Here is a 22772-nt window from a genome sequence, read left to right on the forward strand (position 1 = left end):
GTAGGTGGGGCTATAAATAAATGGTGCAATAAGCTCACCACTTCCCTTTCCCTCTTGTATAAATAAGGGTTGGGATTCTATTTTCTACGGCCTCTCACTGTTCTTTCTCTCTGTCATTAGGATCCTGAACGCAAGAAAGAGCCAGGCAACAAGAAGGCAGTGCAAGGTTGTCAGGGGAAGACAAAGAGCCAATGATGGGTCAGTGGGCAGGGAGACACAGGAAAACAAAGCCTGTGTGTGTTTGGGGTGAACTGCATACATGTAAAGTGCCCAGGAAATGGGGTTGGTGGGAGAAAGATGAACACCCTTCCCTCTGTGCTGATTTTAATAACCTAGCACCAAAAGCCCAGAGGGGACCTCAGAAGTTCATCTAACCAATGGTCCCTTCTCCTCCTGGTTCGGGCAGGCCCACCTCTGCGGACAATGACATTCTGCCTTCTTAGTACCACTTTCCAGAAAAGGTGATTGACCATCAACCTGCAGTTCTCCTGCAGACTTCAAGTAAATTCCAGTTCTGGGCTTTAAAGAGGACTCATCGAACATGTGGTCATTCGCCCCAAGCCAGTGTTTCCCCACTATTCCCACCCTAGTCCTTGTGCTGGGGCTCCTCTCGCTCTGTCTCTGGAGTCTGAGGTCTCCGTAGCTGTTGAAAGCCCACACAACACCCCTGCTACAAACACGACCCTGCAGCTGTGGGCATTTGCTGCCTCGTGGCAATACATGGAATGAAAGTCAACACTCCTAGTGCTGACCAAGGTGTTATGGGCGCTCTCGAGTATACAGCTGACGTCTGTAGGAAGCGGCTCGTCTGGGGAAACAATGAGCAATGCATCAAATGCCTCATGTGCATTGATCCGATGATTCTATTTCTAGAATTCTGTTAAGAAGGTCTTTAGACAAAGAATTAGATGAACCCATAGACAGACAGATAACAGACAGACAGTCATCATAAAAAAAATAATAAGAAATGACCCAATGAAATGAACCTGTGGGTCTCAACCTTGAGATCATTAGAGTGACTGCCTGGGGACAAACAAACAAATAAACACCTTGCTCAAGCACCACCCACCCCAGACCAACTAAATCCAAACTTCTGGGGATGGGCCCCGGATGTTAAAACCATCCTCCCAGGGAGTCTAATGCGTTCCTAGCATTGAGAACCCCAGGAGTAATCTCAAGGCCTTCAGTTCAGAGGGACTGTTAGAGAAGACGGAGACGTGACATTGGTGAGTGATACTGAACATCCCCCATCCCTGCCAAAGGAATCGCTACCCTTTCAAACACAAAATGTGATCATGCTTCTTCTACTCATGCCCATGTCACCCCTACCTCCCAGCATGCCACTGGAAACCTCCACAGATTCTTCAGCTAAAGGCAAAAATCCATACCACGGCCTACAGGGGTCTGTGTGTTCTGGCTCCTCTCGTCTTTCCAGTGTCCCATCCCTTTCCTCCGATCACCTTGAGACTTTATAGCAGTAACTTAGCCGTATGGTTTTTAAATTATTATCTATGACTCCCCCTAGGCTGCTAACTTTATGAGACCAGACGCTGTGTGTACTTGGGTCACATTTAAGAGCCCAGTGTCATACCTCAGACCTGCCACAGAGTAGGTGCTTACTAAATTTTGCTGAATGAATGAGGTCCATGGCTATAAACTCTCCGGAGGTCAAAGGACCCCGGTGGAGTTTATCATCAACATTAGCTATCGTCTCGTCGGTTTATTCTTGGGAATCTCTGATATAAAATCCACAGGCCGTGCCCTTCAGGGTTTCCTTTTGACCAGGTTATCACATACCTGGTACCACAAGAGGGGGGACTGGAAACAGGGGGACTCTGTCCCAGAGGCAGGCCCTTGGGGACGTGGCCAGGTTTGGGACTAGAATGATAGTAAAAGTAGCATATTTGTGGAGTAAATGATGTGATATGATCTCTTTCCTCTATGAAGCAGGTAGAGTGGTGTCATTCGCATCTGACAAATGAGGAAACGAGGTCCTCACCAGCATGTTCTGGGGCCTAGAGCCGGGTCTCCTGGTTGTCTCTCCACGGAAATCGCTGGCATTCCAGTTGTAGCAAATCAGCGGTGATGACTATTAAGAGCCCACTGACACAGGTTCCCAAAGGACTTTTGACAAACTTTTAAAATGGCGCCCTCCCCACAGTTCTTGTGTTAACGCTCTCTCCAGGGACGAGCGTGAGGCCAACACGAGTATGGCACTCACGCAAGTTTGGTCGCCTGAAAAATAAATGTACCTGCTTTCTTTTTGCAGTCTTACTGCTTTCCTTGCCTTCCATCAAAAGGACTTCTGCGTTTACAAAAGGCAGCGTGGTCATGCGTTTTTCTTAGTCGCTCACTTCCCATCCCCCATAACACGGCTGGGGTTGTGGGGTTGCGTGTGATTTCCCCAAAGCCACAAAACATTAGATCCTGCCAGAGTCAGTAAAATGCTGCAGGCATTCATTCAACTCAGAGCAGTGGTGGGAAATCTGTTTCTTTTTTTCTTTTATTTTCACTCTCTGTGGGTCACACTTCAATATTTTTAATGGCTGGATATGGGTATACTGAGCGTATGTTTACAACTCATTATTTCAGTGTCTAAAAATATATATATTGGAGAGAGGGGCAGCAAGACTTTCATTATGCTCTGGCTGTGGCATCCTAGATCTGGCTAACTATTTACCTTGGCAAGTGAAAAAAGTACAAATATCAAGTAAAATAAGCCCAAACTGCTGAATGATAATCAAAGGAGTGTTTTTATCATCAATGTTACTAGGCCCGGCCTGTTTGATCCTATGTAGGCTGGATACTTCCTTATACTGCCAAATAAATCTTCCTTGTTCCCTCTAAAAACTGCCTTGTTTGTGTTTGTTATAGTATTTGCTTGTGGTTTTCGGTCCTGAAAGAGAAGGGGGATGACAAAAAGATATGACTGAACTGCAAACTCATTCCCATGACGGCTAAAGAAATGAGTGACTAGGGTGGGACCCTGCCATCCTTCCCACCGAAGTGCTAGTTAAGGCTGAGTAACCCCTGGCTTGATTTGTGTCCATCAGAGCATCAGGTACGGATGCCTGATCTGGCGGGTTCCTAAATCTCCTGGTGACCTCCAAACCTGCTGCGTTCTGGTCTGAGGAGGAGAGGCCTTTATCTCTGATGACACAACATGTCCAGCTGCCACTGTAATTGTTCTCTAGGGACAGATGTCCACTCTCAATGCAGAAACACAAAAGCGGGGGAGGACCCATCTCGCTGCTTCTCTTACGACTCATTTCACGTTAGTCCCAACGTTCAGCGTTCACCCCAAACTGAAGGGCTTGTGTGGTTTCTAACATGGACCAAATGACTTTGTTTCGAAGCAAATAAATAATCTGATGCTTTCTGGGTTGATTGACTGTCAGTGTTACAACTGACGTCCTTCTCAGACTCTTTCCTCCAGCTCTTGTATTGGACTGACGTCAACAATTGGGGCTAATTGCTGATGTTTCTCACAGGGTCCTTACATGTAGAAACAAAAGATACGCCACGTTATAGGGAAAGACATTTTAGGTTGCATTAAGCATCTCACGCATTTGCTTTTTTTGTTGTTTTGTTTTTCTGTGCAGTTTTTGAAAGAGGGAAAAAAATACAAAACTTTTACAGCCGAGTGTCGTCATCCATTTCCTTAAATGAGAACTTGAAAAATCTTAATCAAATTTCTCAAATGCTGAGTACAAGAAAGTCTGGCAGGGTTATTTTTGAGAGAATGGACCGTTTGTTGAGTCAAACCGCTTTACATTGCTCTCCGATATTTTAGGCAAACTGTTGTAAAACTAAGACCCAAGGAAACAGTGCACGTGTGAAGGGAGCCGCGGCTATCACACAGCTCCCAGCTGCTGATTTCCTTTTTGCCCTATGGTCTCTCTTCCCCTATTCCGTATTTACCTCCTTTTCTTTGTAGTTTCCTTGCTGTCATGTGTCTCCCCACCTCTGGCCAAGAAGTAGGGTACCCAAATGATTGACTTCTGGGTTTTATTACATAAGTCAAAACTGCTCAATTCCTGGTTTAAGACACCCAACTGTATCGTACAACCACATGTATTTCCCTCTTACCCCCTCCCTGTCACCATTGCTCACTCAGTTGAGCCTGGGAAATCTCTGCCAGAGGCTGTAAGTTTGCTGAATTACGTTTTCTTGGCACACAGCAGTATGGCAATCTGCAGAGCAGAATGTCCCAAACACAGCCTCAAGCTACCATTCTACTAATTCTTTGCTTAGCAGTGAGAATAAGGGGCACCTTTACTGAAAGAAAAAAATTCAAATTAACTAGCTGTTTTCTGCATATAAACTGTCTCCCACATTGCAAACAACAGAGACACCTATTAAATGGTTTTTCAAAATTTCATGCAAAAAAACAAAACAAAACAAAAACCACCAAAACACACACAAAAATAACCCTCAAACCCCCTTCTGTGCTTTTTATAGTGAATGATCACCCAAACAAAATAATCCTTGACACCATTCACAGCTGTGTAGCTGATACGGCCCATTTTAGTTCCTGGGGGATGTTTACAAACTCAGTGGTTCTAAAATATGGATGCTTGCCTATTGCCAATGTGAACCTAAGTTTATTTCTGGTCTCCTGTGTAAGTGGTGATTGTGATTTTCAAATTCTACAATTGGACCTCATATTTGTGTGTTGGGACAACCACCTTATACGAAGTCTATGGCTCTACAGCCCCTTCCCAGATGGAACGTCAGAGTATATGTGACGATGTGGACACCTCAGCCAGCCACCACGTGCTCTGGGAAGAAAGACTGTGATGCTTATATGTGAGCACTCATATATTCCTGAAAGATGGCTCAGTACGAAATGACACATGCAACTTGACCTCAGTTCTATTTTAATGCAATAAAATTATTCTCAGACACATTGTTTCAAACACAGGTCCTTCCTTCCTTCCTTCCTTCCTTCCTTCCTTCCTTCCTTCCTTCCTTCCTTCCTTCCTTCCTTCCTTCCTCCCTTCCCTCCTTCCCTTGTTCAGCAAATATTTATTAAGCATCAATTATATATCAGATGCTATTCTAAGTCAACGACATAGAGTAACAGATAAAAATCTCTGCTCTTTGGGAGATCAGACAATAAACAAAACCAATTAGTACATTATATATTCTTCTAGAAGGTGATAAGTGCTATGAAGAAAAATAAAGCAAGGATATAGGATAGAGTTATGGGGAGGGAGAATGCAATCTAAAACACGATGGTCAGGAAAAGCCTCATTGAGAAGGCAATATTTGGGAAAAGACTGGCAGGAAGTGATGGGGTGAGCCATGCTGATACCAGGAGGCAGAGCATCCAGGCACAGGGGACAGTGCATGCAAAGGCTTTGGGCAGGAGCAAAGCTGGCACGTTCAGACAATTGCAAAGATCGGGGGGGGCTAGCGCGAGGTGTCCTGGGAGCTGACGTGGAGCACCAGGGCCTCCCGAGAGTGTAAGGACTTCCACTGCTACTTTAAGAGATGTGAGCAGCCACTGCCCAGCTTTGAACCTGCGTGGGGTACGATCTAAGTTTGTTAAAAGTATCAGTCCGCCTACTGTGTTCATTCCTGTAGGGGGCCAAGGTAGATGCAGGGAGTCCGGTTAGCAGGCTCCTGCAGAAATCCAGACGCAAAGAAGACAGTGGCTTGGACCAGAGAGGCAGCAGTGGAGGTGGCGAGGAGTGGTCAGAGTCTGGATATCATTTCCAGGTAGAGTCCGTAGGATTAGCTGACGGGTTGGATGTAAAGCGCCAGAGAAGAAGCGGGCTCCAGGATAAGGGCACAGTTTGGGGCCTGAGCAAATAGGTCGATGGAGGAGACGTGGGAGAGGCAAGAGAGAGGCAGAAGGCCAGGTACTCCACTTTGGGTGTATTAAACATAGAATAAGCAGTTCGACATAGAAACCTGCAGTGCCAGGGACAGTTGGGTGCTGCAGATACACTCCGGGGAGCTGTCCTGGGGAGACGGATTTAGAACAAGAGAGGGAATGGGGACAGAGAAGAGCAGAGGCCGCAGGACTGAGCCCTGGGACACTCAAACCATTATGGGGTCAGCACATTGAGAAGGAACTAGCCAAAGAGAAAGAGAAGGCAAGTTTGATCTGGAAGCCGAAAGAAAGGATGGCCAATGGTGCCTAGTACCTGCTGACAGGTCAGGTGTGATGGAGGATGAGGAAGAATCATAGGCTTTAGCACCGTGAAAGTGAGCGATCACCTTGACAGGAGCTGTTTCCAAGGAGCAGGGAGGGAAAACCTGATGTACATGCTTTAAGAGAGCATGGGAAGAGAGCTCCTGGAGCAGCAAAGAGGGGTGGAAGCCAGCGAGACTGTTTGTTTTAACTTTGATGAAAGGAAGAAAACCACTGGAGTTTCCTTTGCCCATCAGAAAACCACCGCCCACGTAGCAAAGAGTCTGACTCCATTTTTGGCCTCTGACGGCTGACAGCTCTCAGTTGATCAGAAGGCCTGTATGGCCCTCCCTTGGTGCCAGTGGGACGTCAAAACCATGCCAGCCTCTGCTGGTGCAGGCTGCCTCTCTTAGTGCCACCCCCAAACTCCAATAAAACCCTAAGACAGTTGTCCCTCCATGCTTGCTCAAGCCTTTACAGAGCTGCTCAGGAGTCTGTCTTGCTCTCCCCCGAAAGTCTCATTCATCGTGTGACTGATAAAAATTTTCATGTCTTCTTGACAGACATGTGGCATCATCAATGTCAACAGCTAACCAAATTCTGGGTTGGGGTGGGGGGGTCCATTCCACCTCTGTGCAGTGGCCACCACAGCCTATCAGAACTGAAATGTTCCTTAGACGTGGCCTGTGACTCTGACCCCCATATACACTGTGCCTCTTCCCACTCCCCCACATTTTTTTAATGCTCAGGGCCCAGTCTTTGAACACATGATAGATAGTCTTTGGTGAAGCCATGCCTCTGCCCACATGTTCCCTACCACTTAAAACTTACCAAATGTATCAGAATCACCTCAGCAACAAAATGGAAAACAATGACCTTAACAATTATTGAGCACATATTGTGCCAGGCAGATTAACTGCTCTCTCATTGAATGTGCACAACACTTCTGTGACCTGGCAATGTAACCTCCATTCCACAGACAAGGAAACCGAAACTGAGCGAGTTCTTAGCCCTCGAGATTGCATGACTAATAAGTAGGATTTGAACGCAACACCTGCTGCATTCCTAAGGCATATTCCTCCACTTCATGCAATTCTGCCTCCATGTATGTGTCCCCCAGCCAAGCGCCAGGTCCTGAGAAAGAACCCTATATTGAAATTTTCTAATCTCTTTGGCACCAAGAACCATAAAGAGCACTCAAAGGTTTATAAATAAATGAATGTGTCTGGTGGGGCCCAACCGCCCCTTTTTACAAAGAGCAGAAAGGTAAGTTAGTTGCCCAAGTGCTCACAGCCAGTTAGGTGTAGAGCCAGGACAAAAGCCAGGTTGCACTGCAGGTCCAAGCTGTTTCCACTATGTAACAACAGATCTGGTCAATATCCACGTTGTGCCAGGGTGCACAAGTTCAACAAGCCACACACACACACACACACACACACACACACACACACACACTCACACACTCAGTCATTAAAAAGTACATCAGACCTAGGCAGGAAATTGCCAGACAGTGGATATTGTTAAAATCATCTCAGAAAGTAATTTGCTCATATGTATCAAGAGTTTCAAAATATTAATACTCTTCAAGATTCTGTAATTCGATTTCTAAGAATCTAGCCTAAGGAAATGATCCTAAATACAGAACGGCATTCATAGCAGCATTGTTTCTAACATTAAAAATGAACTATATTGTGCATGTGCTAACATTAGGAAATAGCCAAAGTATGGCACTCATCCAGCAATCAAAAACGGTGTCTTTGATGAGTGTACAGTGACACGGCTGTAATATGCTATGTGGAAAAAAGGATACAAAATTATAAATGTACTATGTTTACCAGTATATTTAAAAATTTCAATGCATAGGCAGTCACTGTAAGGAAATAGACCAGGGTCTATATTTTCTTTATTTTTCAAAATTCCTTTAGTTATATTACCTTTATAATTGGAATGAGGAACAAAAAACAAAATTTTGCCACAGAGAAAAAAATAACTTTTTCTCCTGATTTGCATCAGTTTTGTTTTATATTAGTTTTTACCTTAGAAGAAAAATTAGGTAAGTTTTAAACTTAACTAGAAACTGGATAAATCTAAAGCATTAGAGTCTTCTGTGGTCTGGCTCTCGTAGCTATAATATATTTAAAGAAACTCTCAGAGATGCAAAATAAATGAGTAACATTATTGGAAACGAAAACTTAATCCAGCAGGCATTAAGGAAGGATTCAGTCTCTGGGGAGCCTAAAACATACCATTTTATGGCCTTTATTAATATAAATTAAAATCTTTCCGAATGCAAGAGAGAACACTATTTCATGTAAAAACATGATTTAGGTTAAATCCCTGAAGAGATTTTGACCTTTAGCCAAGACACATAAAAGTTTTAAAATAAAAATACTGCTTCTATCATATATATATATTATATAATGGCTTGTAAGAGTCCAAAAATAAAAGAATAAAAATAATGTTCATATAACATAGATTTTCTCTAAATAATTTTATTCAGTCCCAGAAAATTACATCTTAACATGTATAATATAGCAATGAGAGTTCACATTTTCTAATATTTCAATAATGATTTGGGATAGAGGTGCTTCTATCTTAAAGAACTTATACATTTTGTAGTTTAATTGTTTTACGCTACTTTTATAACAATAAAAATGAAATATGACTCCATTTTTTATTTTTATCAATAACTAAGGGTTTCCAGCCATCTCCTGAAGAGCTGTGTAAGAAGCAAACACTGTAGTGGGCCATGTACTATTTCAGTTGAAAATGCTGTGTGCTTATCAAACCCCATGGTTATAGAAATGGCAATTAAACTATAAATATGGCGAGAGGTTTTCATTTGTTAAGAATTCCTGGTTAAAAGTAAAGACTCTGGAGCTAAGTTGTCTGGGTTCAAATTCCTGCTCCAGCTCTTCCCAGCTCGGTGACCTTATGCCAAGTTACTTAACCTCGTGATGTCCCATTTCCTCAAATATGAAATGTGGATAATAATAGTAGGTGCCTCATAATTAAATGTGCAATTTAAGTTGTAAGTTGTAAATTGCTCAGATCCATGCCTGGCCTCATTTCTATGTATGTATGCATATATAATTTAATGAATAAATTAACTTTAATGATTATGCTGGTGATGCTTTCAAAGTACGTCCAATGCTAGGAAGGTGTTGACAACTGAAGTTAAGGCTACTTTTACTTTATGTGATATAGGAAACAAATTTTCTTTTCTGACTTGCCACAATTAAAAAACATATGATCATTTTAATTTGATCAGAATCGCCAGAGAGCTAAATTAGGCTAAAAGTATTTGAATCACGAATGGCCGTTCTTCAGAGGCACATGGCAAAGTGAATACGAGATTGCAATGAAGATGTGTCAATGCCAAAGCAGGCTTGTCTCCTGAAATAGTTTGATGCTATCAGAAGGAAAAAGATACGAGGGGTGTATATTAGGGTCTGAAGTTATAAGAAAACAAACAGAAAGAAGGAAGAAATTGGAGCTCATAGTGGGCCTGGGATGGAAATATGGCTGGTGGCTTTGGTCCTGGGCTCCAGCATTGTATTCAGGAAAGAACCTTCCAGGCTCTTGGGGAGTGTGTGAACAACAGCAGGGCAGCCTGTGAACATCTGAATGGGTTCAGAAACTTCACTCACTCTCAACTTCCTCACCCTGCACATATGACTGGGTGTTGGCAGCAGATGGAGCTCCTTGCTCCTGTAATATACCAGATGTTTTGGACAGTTGTGGACCAGATGACATTTTTCTAAAAACAAACTGGCAGCTACTTTCAGGAGTCACCAGGGCATCCTTGGTATATGAGTAACCATTTTCAAAGACAGTCACACCATATCCAGCTGTAGTGGTTTAGACTTATACCTATTTGCCAATGGTTCTTGGACTACTCATAGGACACAAAGCATATTTTATGCTGACCCATTTCTACACCATCCACTCAGATTTCAAACTGGTGTTCCCTAAAATATCAGGGACCTCCAGTTGTTCTATGAGTATGTAAGTTTGACAAATTCTACATATACTCCTTTGTTGGAGAATTACCATTTATATTACTGCTTAGAAGTTTCAGCATTTCTCAAACTTAGCTGTAACCATGTACTAAGGCCTATGAGTAGCCATTAGAAGTTATGTTTAGAAAACTAAATACTTGACCCTTAACCTCAGGATTTGTTCTGAGAATGAAAACAGATAATCTACATAGTTCTCAGCACCGACAAGCTCAACAGAGGTTAACTATGATTATTATTAGTAACAATTTCTCTTTAAATAAGCTCAGCTAATGGTCCTGCTCTAACTGAATGACAAACACACAGGAAGACTGGTACTGGTTCTGCCAGCTGGCCCTGGGTAACATTGTGGGGCGTATTCTTTCTCTTCCACATGGTGAGTCATTCAGGGCCAGCAGAAGAGGCAAATGAGGCAACGTAAGCACAGAATGACTAGCCACAGTTGATGGCCTAAAGTGCCCTTTGAGACATGGGTTCCAGAAATGGCAGGGCAGGAAGCACCACCTCTGACCACTCATGCCCAGGTGTGTACACCAGCACAACTTGGATACAACATGCTGAGTCCTGTGGGTCCCTCAGAGTTAGTATGATGTCTCACTGGACAGAGCCCAGGGTGTCATCTGAATCCCAGCATTCCACATCTTGACCTCTTAGCTCCCTGGTGCCAGTTAGTCTGAAGTCCCAAGATCTCGGGGCCCTGACACAGGTCCTTGTACCCACCGACCTTGTTTTCCAAAACCTCCAATGGGTAAGAAACATCTCTTAGCTCCAAATGACATGCCTCAAACACTGTGAATCCACAGGAAACTGCCCACTTGTCTGCTGCCCTGAGTCCTTCCAGAAAACCACTGCATTCTGGCAAAAGCCCCAAAACCAATTGGCAAGATCCTGAGGGGAAGGAGTACATGTGTGGGGTGGGTGGAAGTTTAGGGGGTGTCTGTCACTGCTTGGGGTTGGCTTGCCTGGTTGCAGGAAATGCTACACATGGTGGTAGATTTTATGCATAATGCATTTGTAGTTTAGTTTCTCTGCACAAATGAAACAATGAGTACTTTTTTCATTATAAGAAAAACACCGTTCCAAATACAGTATTAAAATAGGTTAAATGAGTGGGAATTTATAGACATCAATGTATTACTCTGTATGAAAAACAAGGTATTTCTATGTTGTAGGACAGTAGAATTATATGTATGTATCAGACACTACTCCAGACACTTTATACCTCCTCTCTCCCATCCAACCATCCACCTATCCACCCATATATCCATCCATTCACCCACCCATCTACCCATTCACCTATCTAGCCAGATAGTCAGCCAGCCCACCATATATACAACTATTCATCCTTTGGTCCATTCTTCCTTCCATTCTCCCACCCATCCATCCACCCAACCAATCGACCAACCAATTAACCAACAACTCAATCAAACAATCAACCAACATTAAGTGAACACCTCCTATGTATTAGGCACTGTGCTAGGCTCTGGGCATCGAAAGTCACGTAACATCCAGTCCTTGGTCTGACTTAAGGTGGTTCTTAGACTAGGACAAGTGTTCTCTAGCCTAGGAAGGGTGAGCTGTGCAGGGCTTTGCTGTTCACCGCTGCTATATTTCGCATCTGAAAGTCTCTCATACCTATTTCTTAGTCTTCGCTAATCTCCATACTTGGCATTGTCCCGAGAATACAAACCTTTATTACCTGAAAGTAAAGAAATTCTTCTGCTCAGTATGTAACTTAAATTTTGAGTATGTCTATATAAAATCCCAGTAAGTTGGGGCCACAACTGCAAACTTGGACCTCCTCAGAAGATACTCCATCCCATCCAACATCTTCCTTCTTCTTTGTTCACCTGCCAGTTCCTATTCAAACTTCCAACCTCCTCTGGGCTTTCCCTTCACTTTCTCCAGGAATCTTTCCTTTGTGTCTGTATCAGCTCAAACCATTCTTTATGTCGTTGGTTTTCTTCTGGAGCTCTTTGACCCTACGTTCTACACGGCTGTGTCTGTTTTGCTCATCCCTGTATCCGTGTCTTTAGCCCATTGCCTGTCTGTGTAGCATTCAATAAATATTTCTGCATGCATAAATAGATGAGTGAGTAAACAGAGGGCGGGTTCCTGGGAAATATATATTTCAAAGGCTGCTTAAAACATATGGTTTCCTCCGCAATTTATTACTTTGGCCAGTAATAGGGAAGGAGGAGTACGGTTTTAGTTACCGTACATGAGAATGATTTATTTTACAGCACCAAGTAGAGTAACTCATTATCATATAATGGAACAACACAGTGCGATGAGATCAGTTACTGTTTCTGGTAAGCAGCTATCGATGCAACCCTCTTATCTTACTGAGGAGGAAACTGAGCCCCAGAGAAGTAATGTGTCCCAGGTCCCCAAACAATCTGGCAGCAAAGTAGCAACGTGGAATGAAGTTTCTGGAATCCCAACCCACTCTTTCACTGTTCCTTCTATGTCATCTCCCTGTCCTCAGCAGCCATTTGCTTCCTCCCATTGTCAGGGAATGACCTTGTCCAAAGAAGCCCCACCTGCACAGGTTTTGGAATCTAGGAATTACCAATGCTGATGACCAGTTCCAACACTGACTTCCTTGAGCTGTGTCCTAAGCTTCTGATGATGATGACAATGATAATTAAAGATTGCACTTATCTAGAAATCATGCTTTGTACTTCACACGCATTGCTTCACTTTATCCTCAAAACCACCCCACAAGGCAGATATAAGACAGGCAAACTAAGTCTTAGGAGGATAAATAATTTGTTCAGTCCCACAGTTAACAAGGGATAAAGCTGGCTTTGGGGACCAAAATCGGTCTGGCTTGTGTGCATGAGTCTTTAACCTTTACATGATTTTTGCACTTTTCATAAAAAATGAGCAGCTTCAAATTTTGGATCAATGTTTTCATCCAATGTGGCTGGGATGAGCCCCTCAGATCTTTGTTTCTTCCCACCCTCTCCCCATGACCGCTGGCCTTGTAAAACCATCCTCTCTCACTTGTGAACCCCACACTGTCTGAGGAGCATCTTGGAATCAGGAAGCCATAGATCATAAAGATCAGACAGAAAAAAGACTTTTGCTTTTAGAACAGGCACTTGCCAAGAATCCCCTGCTGGGTTAAAGCTCAAGCCTAAGAAGGTACCAGCACAGGGCATGGCACATAATAGGTAACACACATTGGCTGGATCTGAATTTGCTCCCCAAGTTCTATTGTTACAAAAGGGTGATAGGTCCTTGGAGGAAGTGGAGTGGGAAACTGTCACCAAGATCTGTGCTGAGGGTATGTGAGGTGCAGGTCCTAGGAATTACCTGGGCAATAATGCAGTGGTTCCTAAACTTCATTGCACATTAGAATCACCTGGGTAGCTTCAAAAATCCAGATGTCAACTTGCCCCTCCAGACCATTAAATCAGAATGTCTGGAGGCAGAAGGTGGGCATCGATAGTTTTAAAAGAAGCCCAGGGAATTCTCGTGCACATGTGCTCAGGGAAATTGCTTCCAAAGGAACACTAAGGGTCATGGGGAGATTGTGGCTGCTGGTTTGGAAAAGGGGCAACTGTGCCTGATTTGCCTTAGTGACAGAGAGGGAGGCAGAGGGCAGATGTTGACATGTGGATGCAAATTTGATTTGCTGATTGTATTCTATTGTGTTGATGGCTCCTCTCTCTCCTGCTTCCTCTTCTTTCCTCCTGGCCTTTTCCTCTTGCTGCTGCCTCATGAGCTGCCTGGTTTCCACTGGTAGCAGTCCTGGTAAAATCTAGGGACTTCAAAATACCGAATATGCAAGCTTCCAGAGGCTTCTCCTGTGCCACGTGTGGGATTGCTGGGGGTTTGTTCTTGCTTTTGTGAAAGTCTGTGAGCCTGGTATGCAGGGAGGGGAGGGGGTTGAGGTGGAGCCCTCCTGGGCTGCACGCTGGCTGGTGGGTACACTCAGCTGTCCCTGCCAGGGGCCCCCACCTGCTGCCTGCACCGCTCTGTCAGGCTGGGTCTGGCCCCTGTAACTGGCGGATGGACCTTAGAAAGGAATTCTTTGTTCCCTCTCTCACTGCACAATGAACCAGATGCTTTATTGTGTCCTGAGGCAGTGGGGGCCTCTCTGGCTGAGCCACAGAAGTCTCACCTCATAATGAAGAACCTGGAGGGGAGGGGGCTAGAAAAGTTTGAACTGTGTGGGAAGAAGGACTCGGAGATCACCCTACCCAGATTTGCCTAGGGCTGCATTCTCCTTTCAATGGAAAAAAGAAACTTCCAAATGACATGGGAAACCAGAGGAGGGGAAAGTAGAGTGAAGAGAAAGAGAATTAGTGCCCCGTGAAAAAGAAATGAGGATAAAAACACACAAGGGAAGAAACAGGACAATTCTTCCCCCAAAGGTAGGAGACTTTGAAAAGACACTTGAGAATACATTTTTCAAAGATCAGAATGTGTGGACCTGAGCCTTTCAGAGGCTTCAGAACGGGAGAATCTGACCCCTGTGCCACCGTGGTCCTGCCAGGGGCATTGCCAGGGGAGAGACCAAAGGATTCCTGAGAAAACCTGAAACCACATAAAAGGGAACGAGGAACTGATCTCTCTTAGTTTTCATGTAACTTAATTCAAAAGCAGGGGAGACTTTTTTGTGAAAGACTCACTGTCAAATTTAAGGCAACAGAGTTCTTGACTGGTTGAATTTCACAAACGTGTCCTCTGGGCAGGACATCTGTCCGTTCCCGAATTCTGATATTTCGTCACACCCTTGGATCGTTACCCAAAGAAACTCGCAGATGAGATAGGCAAAGGGAAGGCCAAAGCAAAATGATTCATCTTCTTGGGTGTATTTGCCACACTAAAAGCACGTGCTTTCACATACCCACGTGATTGAGGGAAACCAAGAATTCTGATAGGAGATATTTGATAAATCTTTCGGATTTGATTGAAAAATCTCCTGCTTATTACACATATACTTGGTTTTTGTTGTTGTTGTTTTGTTTTTTTGTCGTGATTGCTATGATCTTGGTGAAGTACGGCAGGTCCTCAAATAACATTATTTTGTTCCATGTTGTTTGGGTAGAATGTTCATGAGAAAAACAAAATTGATTTCTGGTTGGGCCTCTGTCCGTGTGGAGTTTGCACATTCTCATATCTGTGTGGGGTTTCTCCGGGTACTCCAGTTTCCTTCCACATCCTAAAGAGGTGAACATGAGGAGAACTGGTGTGTCTAAACTGCCCCAGTCTGAGTGAGGGTGGGTGTGGGTGTCAGTGGCCCTGCGATGGAAGGGTGTCCCATCCAGGGTGGGGTCCCATCTTATGCTCTGAGAGGCTCTGGCCACCCGAATCCCTGAACTGGAGTAAGCAGGTTGGAAAATCCTTCTCTTACTTGCTTTCACTCATCTTTCTTAAATGCATGTAGAGCTCACACTTCTCAATGTTTAATATTAGAAGTGTTTTGAGTCTTTATTTAGAAGTTTGGTGATATTTTAGTGACCAGAAATATGCCATAGGAACTTAACTCTTGTTTGTATCAATCAGCCTGTGATAAAATTGGTTTTGTTATACATCGTTTCACCTAATGTCACAGTTTCCAGGAACCTACTGATGATGTCAAGTGAAGACTTACTGTAATCTGATGTACGAGGTCGGACAATTAAGTTCGTGAACTCATCCTAGAAAAAGTGCTCCCTACCTCATTGCTGAATATCACTATGGTCACCTTCGAAGTACTCCCCTTGGGAAGCTATGCACCGATTCCAGCGCCTAGTCCATCCTTCAAAGCAGTTTTTGAGCTTTTTCTGGAATGGCCATTAGAGCTGTCGTATTATCTTTGATGTCCGAATATCATCAAAATGTCTTCCTTTCAATATTTCTTTTATTTTTGGGTAAAGAAAGAAGTCATCGGGGGCCAGATCAGGTGAGTAAGGAGGGTGTTCCGATACAGTTATTTGTTTATGGGCTGAAAACTCCCTCACAGACAGTGCCGTGTGAGCTGGGGCATTGTCATGATGCAAGAGCCATGAATGTTGGCGAAAAGTTCAGGTCGTCTAACTTTTTCACGCAGCCTTTTCAGCACTTTCAAATACTAAACTTGGTTAACTGTCCAGTTGGTACAAATTCATAATGAATAATCCCTCTGATATCAGAAAAGGTTAGCAACATTGTTGTAATAAGTTGTCGGACTTAATTGTCAGACCTCGTGTCAGGGCTTCAGTTTCTTTACTTCCAAAGTGAGGGCTTAGCCAGGACTACTTTCCATCTTCAAATGTTCAACAAACTAATTCCAGGCACTAGGACTACAGATGCCCTTGAGAAGTTAAAAGCTGGGGGTGGGGGGGTCAGACGAGTAACCAGATAATTATATAATATTGGAGCTACAGGAACACAGAGATGGGACAGCTCACATTAGGATCCTAGGTCTATTTGCGGTGTGTGTGTGTGTGTGTGTGTGTGTGTGTGTGTGTGGTACCATCAGCTGCAGTTGCATTTCCTCAGTAAACTAATTATTTAGTTGTGTAACTTGCCTCATAGTTTAGAGACTCAAATAGAACTAACACATCCCACTACTTCTAGAATCTTCACCATCTAAAAATAAACGAAGACTTATGCTTCAATTATGCAACAAACACCCCTAATCATAGTCTGTGAAAACTACTACTCATTGGATCTGCATTTCATTGGGCAAGTTTGAAATTAAGCAAGAATGAAAAAATACGTCACTGTCTTTTGCAACATATAATAACAGGGGTCTGGACTGTGCAAGTTTAACAAGGGTTCTATGAATATAACACAGTAATCTTTTTTTTTTTTTTTTTTTAAAGAGTGGGCAAGTGAACCTGTAGCATGACAACTCTTTGCCTGGAAACTTCAGGTGGAGTAGTATGTAAGGTTTAAAAAATACGTGCTAACTCATTAAACAGAGGCTACTGAGTCACGGGCAAACATCGCATTAGAGTCACTCTAGCACTGAGTGAAGGGCTGCACCCCCGAGCACAGCTGCACAATTCATCAACGTCAGGGCTTCTGCTCCAGGGCCACCCAGCTGACTTCCCGCGTACTGAACTGGAACCGCACACACGCCGTGTGGGGACGTCCAAGCACTTCAAAACCTGCCCCTTTCAACACTTGGTTTCTCCTCATAATTACTTCTTGTGTTTCCCTCCTGATACTCATTTAAATGCTAAATAAAGGGAGAGAGTTCTCCAAGGCAAGGAATTCGTGGTTGTAACCTGGAGCTACCTCAGAGTGACAATTAAAATCAATTATACCCCATGTGGGTATAATTATAGCAACTTAATGAGTAAGAATATGAAATGATTGTCTCCTGGGAAACAAATATACTTTGTTATGTGAATGAGTGTGGCAAGGACCGCTCAGCACTTGTCAGATCGTTTCTCAAGTTCAATTCTGAGATCCATTCAGGTGGGGTCTGCAGGGGGCTGAAGTGCTCAGAGAAGGCCTGGGGGTGCCGAGAATGCCGGGAATGGGCCTTTTCCAAGGAGGCGACAACCCTGTTATTTCTCAGCCGCAGTGACACAGGCGGCTGTTGGCGCCATGTGTGTGGCAGCTGCAAGTGTGTGGGTGACGTGAGGAGAGAACAGTGAGTTATTACGGCTGAGGCCCAGGCAGCATGGCTGGTCGGAAGGACACCCAAGGTCAGTCCGGGAACCACTCTGACCATGGCCCTGGCGGAAGTCGCTGCTTTGCTGGAGGTCTTCGAGCCCAGGGCCGCACGCTTCCTGTTCCTGAGTCAGATCACCACTGGTACTAGGTCCCCTGGGTGGCTATTCCGCACCCAGAATCATAAAATAATTTACTAGAACTGAAAATGTCCAGCTGTGCCCTTCATGTGCCAGAAGTCTGTTAAATATCCTAGAGCCAGGGTTGCTTCTGTGTGACTCTGGCCTGAGTGAGTCGGGGTTAAGAGCGACTCCCTTAGGACCTTCAGCTTCCTGTGACTTGGGAGCAGTGCAGTCTGCAGAGCGCCCTCTACAGCCCAACAGGTAATTAGGACTTGAGTCCGCACCCTCCCCAGGTCTCTACCTCATCTGTATTCCTGGAACCCCCTGACCAGTGTTTTGCAAAAATGTCCTGCAGACCACCTGCATAGAGTCTCACCTGGAATGCTTGTGAAAACACAGGTCTCTGCTCCCCTCTCAGACCTATACATCAGAATAGGGATGGGGAGGGAAGGCAGGAATCTGTATTTTACAGAAACGTGTCTTGATGATGTGTGTGCCCAGTGAGGGTGAGACTTGTTGCCCTGGAGCGTGCTCAGTGATTTGGTAACTGAGCATGGACGGGCGCAGGAAACTTCACTTTTCCCAGAGAGACTGCTCTGGGCCCGAAAGGTCCTTCCTCTCTCCCTCCACTCCTCGCACTGCACTCTTCTCTCTAGTGTCTGATATGGGCTGGGCCAGGCACTATGGTGAGTGCAATCAATGAAAGATTAAGAGATGGGCCTTGACTTCAAGGGGCAAATATTCGATCTAGCTGAGGACAGACATCTGAACAAATAAACACAAAACACTGAATGAGCCACAGTAAAGGTAGGTGCAAAGCATTCCAGGAGCAGCGCAGAAGAAATAATACACTAGAGGGGGGAATAGGAGGTACTCCAAGATCAAGGTCAGAAAAGTCTTCAGTGAAGAAGTGACACTGAGATGGCCTTGAAGGAAGAGCAAGCCTTTGTTGAACTGAGAAAGAAGCAAAAAGCATTTAAAGCGTATGATGAGAGAGAGTCACACAAGTTTGAAATATATTTGAATGTAAGTCTGGCGTCACCTGCAACTAATCACTGCTATGGTAGCGGTAACACAATTATGATGACATATATTGGTTTTGACTCTACCCTGAGACCTGCAGAATGGACTCATTCTGCCAATACTTTTCTCAGCTACGCTAAAGATTGGTTGAGATGGGAAATGCTCAGTGGTCTCGTTCTGAACACACGGCTGCTGTTGCTATTCTATTAACGTGGGGTGGACAGTGAAAGGCCAGGGGCACCCAGGAAACTGGCTCCCCTGTGGGTGGCAGATGAATCAGTCCTCAGACTAGGTATCCATTGATCCTCTTCTCCTGGGGCAAAATGCACTGTTTGGATTCAATAGCTATCAAATAACACCTGACAGCCCGCCCCTTACCACTTGTTCACCACAGGCATGGCTGAATTGAATGTTTTGACCTTTTAAAAATAATACTTGTAAGATGGATATCTGAAAGTGAACTAAGAACAATGGCACACATTCAAACACTGGACTCCCACAGGGCCTGCAGTGGTGGCAAAAACCATACACAGACATTGACTAGGAAGTCAGGAAACCTCGGTTTGGGCTCCAGTTTTGCCACCATGTGACTTTGGGCACATCTTCGACCTTTCTGAGCATCTTCAACTGTGAAATGAACTGCAATATCTGACTGGCATTATTATTATTATTGGTATTATTATTAATTCTGCATTACTAGCAAACTGGGAATTTGTACAAGGCAATCCTAGATCATCACGAAGACAGCCATTATCTTGCTGCTTATTATAATGTCAAATGTAGCAGCGTTTAAGAGTTTTAGTGGTGTGCTGGAATTGGGTGCACAACGCGTGCATCTCTTCCGTCCCAGCTTGATTCAATGACATCACATTGGTAGCTTGACGTCAGCCATGGGAGGAGTATTTACACCATGGCAATAGGCAAATATCAGGATTCCCTCCCCTCTCCCCGAGGAAGACATTCCTGGTTGTTAAACATTTAGCAACACGTCACAGGTTATGATGTTTCTAAAAGGGTCAATAAAATTACCTTTTAGAAATCACATAGTATTTTAGTGGCTGTTGGGATCATGATTTTAATAATTTTTAAAACTGGATGTTTAAAAAGTGCCCTGAAATGCTTTTTTTTTTTTGTAAGTCAGGGTTGTGGACATATTTACATGCAGTAAAATGTACACATTTTAATCATCCAGTTTTGAGTTTTGACAAATGAACACAACCATGTACCCATTCCCAAGTGGTAGGACTGCACCGTCCTGTTCCTTCTGAAGTCAGGCATGACCACGTGACCTGCCTTGGCCAATGACATGGAAACTGATGGACGTCACTTTGGGGCAGAAGCATGAAGCAGCTGGGCCACAGAAAGAGGGCAGCACTAGGCAAAAGCTGTGATGGGCATGGAATGTGAGTAAGAAATTAATGTTTGATGCTTTGAGCCGCTGGCATTTGGGGGCTGTTTGTTACTGAATCCTAAACTTGACCATCCCCACGGAGACAGGGATGATTGCCAATGAATGACAAAGCAGGTGGATGAGTTGTCTAAAATGTGCTGCAAATAAAAAATCTAACTTTCTTAGCACACTGTTCAGGACCCTTCACCAAAAATGATCTCTAGCTACCGCTCCAGTGTCATTTCCAGACCTTCCCTTCCTGTATTCGAGCTACACTGGGTATGTGAAATGCCTTGAACATATTGCTACTACTACTCCCACCACTTGCTGACCACCTACTACCGTTTCCCCGAAAATAAGCCATAGCCGGACCATCAGCTGTAATGCATCTTTTGGAGCAAAAATTAATATCAGACCAGGTCTTATATTATAGTAAAATAAGGCCAGCTCTTATATTATAGTAAAATAAGACCAGGTCTTATATTAATTTTTGCTCCAAAAGATGCATTAGAGCTGACGGCCCGGCTATGGCTTATTTTCGGGGAAACACAGTATGTGCCACTCCATTCTCAACACTCCACAGTTATCATCACATCCCAAGCACTATATTTTTGCTCCCTGTTGTCTATACCTAGCACGCCCATCTCCTCTGTCTTGATCCTAAAACATCCTACTTATCCTTTACGATGCAGTTCAAATGTCATCTCCTTTTGGAAGTGTTACTGACCCTTTTTCTGATAAAATTAATTTCTCCACTACTAAGCTCCCAGGCCCTTTTGTACAAAATTTATAATATTATGTGTCTACTTCTGTGGTTCCCCTGACCCTGTCAGAACACTGGGCTATGCACCTACTCCAGCATTTGCATAGGGTAGGAGTTCAGGCCTGAGAGGAAAGAATGACAAAAGGTGGCATTTTGGGTGGGCAAGGAGCAAGTAGGCCCAAGTCTGGTTAAAGTAATCAACTGTGATTGCATTTTAGACCAAAAGGTCCAAGTGAATCTTCTAAAATTATACAGAATCCTCTCAAAATAGTTCACTAATGGACGGGTCTGGATTTAGCCTGAGCGGACCCTGATCTCTGTATCAAATGCAAACCAACCACAGACAAACGCTGACATGACATAGTTAGGTTTTGACGCTGGGGCTAGCACGACGGTCTCTTTTTCCAAGACGCCATGGTACTCCTACGACAGAAGTGCCTGAAAATGCCCCCAGGACTCCCCCTAGATTATCTGGTTAAAGAGCCATGGGGGTGGGGCCCTCACTCTGTCACAGCTGGAGAGGCTGTGCCCCAGCTCCTATTCCCAGGAGACGAGTGGTGTCCTCCCTTCAGGGTAACATTTCTTGGGTCTCAAGGTCCCCAGGTGCTGAGAGCTTGCATTCCCAGATAATTCCTGTAAACAGCTGGCACCTAAATCCAGACTGCCTGGTGCCAAAGTAGTTTCATTATCTCCTCACTAATAAAATCGCTCTTACACTTGACCCATGAGAAGGCAGATAAACAGGGTGGAGGTGGGTTCGTCCCCGGAACACAAATCCATCCAGCAGAGCTTGTAGCCTCAGCAGGCCTTTCCATCTTCTTTTATCTGGCTGACCCTGGCTCTGGCAGTTTCTTCTTTTCCTCACTAAAGCCTATTCAAGGCCTTGCTCAAATCATGTAATGTTGTAGAATTCACTGCTAACCTTGGTGAATACAGGTGGCAACTTAGAATGCACCCATATCACAAAACAATTCCCCTCCAAGAACTGAATAATAGTGTCCACAATTAGCTAGCATTTTATACTTTGCAAAGGGTGCTCAGATGCATCAATTCTCAATCCAGCGTCCCTTCACAGTAAGCTTGTGAGATAGAGATAGCTGTATTATCCCTATTACATAGGTGAAGAAACTGAGGCTGAGCGCGTACGAAGCATTGCCCCAGGTCACACAACCAATAAGCTGTGGACTCAGGACAGCACCAAGGCTTTCTGAATTCACACCACTCTGCTCTGGCTCTCTGGCGACACAAGGAAGGTGACCACCAGTGCCATCTACTCTTGCACTCTTCCCGTAAAGTGATTCACGGTATTGACAATTCGGCTTTATATCGAATTACATTTGCACAGTTAAGCACGCACCAGCCAACCATGGCCCGTCTTGCAGAGAAACAGGAAGTATAATTCTCTCTCTACAAAGACTGGACAAATAAAAACAATTTTAGAAAAATCGGAGGTTTCTGTGTGTCACCTGATCTAGTTGATGAAAGTTCCGTGACCACAGAGGCACACGCTGATTTCCAAAGACAAAGAAAGCGGGAGAGTCTAGGATACTGCAGGTGGAGTCCAGGTACATTGCAGAGCGGGACTTGGGTGAGGCCAGTGAGATGCAAAATTTAAGGGGCACTCACTCTCGGGTCCTGAGCCTGCACAACCCTGAGAGTGAGCATGTCCTGTATCTTGTGCCCTCGGCCCTCCCTTGCCTCAGCCAGGTCA

General features: G+C 44.3%; 1 protein-coding gene across 2 annotated transcripts in view; it reads right to left on the reverse strand.

Annotated features, from left to right (window-relative positions):
- The window catches only part of CHN2 (chimerin 2), a 268716-nt gene that overhangs the window by 37338 nt on the left and 208606 nt on the right, over positions 1-22772 (reverse strand). The window lies entirely within an intron of this gene.

Source organism: Rhinolophus sinicus, chromosome 4 (genome assembly GCF_057876585.1).
Source record: "Rhinolophus sinicus isolate RSI-liver-muscle chromosome 4, RSI-T2T, whole genome shotgun sequence".
Lineage (NCBI taxonomy): Eukaryota > Metazoa > Chordata > Mammalia > Chiroptera > Rhinolophidae > Rhinolophus > Rhinolophus sinicus.